The 1,025-nt window shown below is 37.0% G+C and overlaps 1 protein-coding gene across 1 annotated transcript in view; it reads left to right on the top strand.

The window, feature by feature from the left end:
• Positions 1–1,025, top strand: part of UEVLD (UEV and lactate/malate dehyrogenase domains) — a 55,193-nt gene that overhangs the window by 18,535 nt on the left and 35,633 nt on the right. The gene's annotated exons all lie outside the window — the stretch shown is intronic.

The raw sequence follows: 1,025 nt of genomic DNA, 5'->3' as shown, positions 1-1,025 counted from the left end.
TGTGCAATCCTTCTGCCTTGTCCGCCATCTTGCCGGAACTCCCATACTGAAGGTTTTGATCTTCGTTAGTGAGTGCTTCAACTCCTCTTTGCTTCAGCAAGCAAGGTTGTATCATCTTCATATCACAAGTTGTTAATGATTCTTCCTCCAATCCTGATGCCACGTTCTTCATATAGTCCAGCTTCTTAGATTATTTGCTCAGCATACAGATTGAATTAGTATGGAGAGAGGTTACAACTCTGATGGGACCTCTCCTGATTTTAAACCATACAGTACCCCTTTGTTCTGTTCAAATGACTGCCTCTTGGTTTATGTGTATAGGTTCCACATGAACACAATTAATTGTTCTGGAATTTCCAGTCTTTGCAATGTCATCCAGAAATTTGTGTGTGATATCTGCAATTACTGAGCTGCTTCAGAGTAGCATCAGATTCATCTTAGTTCATTCAGTTTCATTTGTTTGTTCTGTCATTCACTCATTGATACTTTTATCAAACAGTCAGTGTGTGTTGGAAATATAGAAATGAATAAGTCATAATCCTTTCTAGAAGTTTTCTGTAGAAGGAAAGCAGACCTGTAAGCAAATAATTTCAATGCAGAATAAATTTTAAAATGGAGTTATCTATTACCTTCTGAGGAATGTTGGATAACTCTACTAGGGTAGGGCAAAGAAGATTACATAGAGAAGATACTGTGTCCCAAATTTTGGCAGATGCTCTATTAACATTTACTGCATTGAATCGGATGGTCTGGTCATTGTCTTAATTATATTTTCTCAAATGTTACACTGGTGTTATCCTAATGGGAGCATATCTCCAATGTAAATGTGGATGAAATAGAGGGAATAGGCCTTGATTATAAACACTTATAAACTTGGCTAGACGTATGTTTCTTAAAATGACACCCAGCTATACCATAAATATAATGTACATGGTTGCAGTGTAGTAAATTACTTTGTGTGGCTTTTCTACCCATAAGTCTTTGTAAACTCCAAGGTGGAATTTGCTATGAGCAACTGAGGAGCT

Source organism: Orycteropus afer, unplaced genomic scaffold (assembly GCF_000298275.1).
Source record: "Orycteropus afer afer isolate SDZICR_OR568_19922 unplaced genomic scaffold, OryAfe1.0 scaffold00014, whole genome shotgun sequence".
Classification (NCBI taxonomy): Eukaryota; Metazoa; Chordata; class Mammalia; order Tubulidentata; family Orycteropodidae; genus Orycteropus; species Orycteropus afer.
The sequence above is the reverse complement of the archived record's forward strand: the minus strand, read 5'-3'. Positions and strand labels throughout refer to the sequence as shown.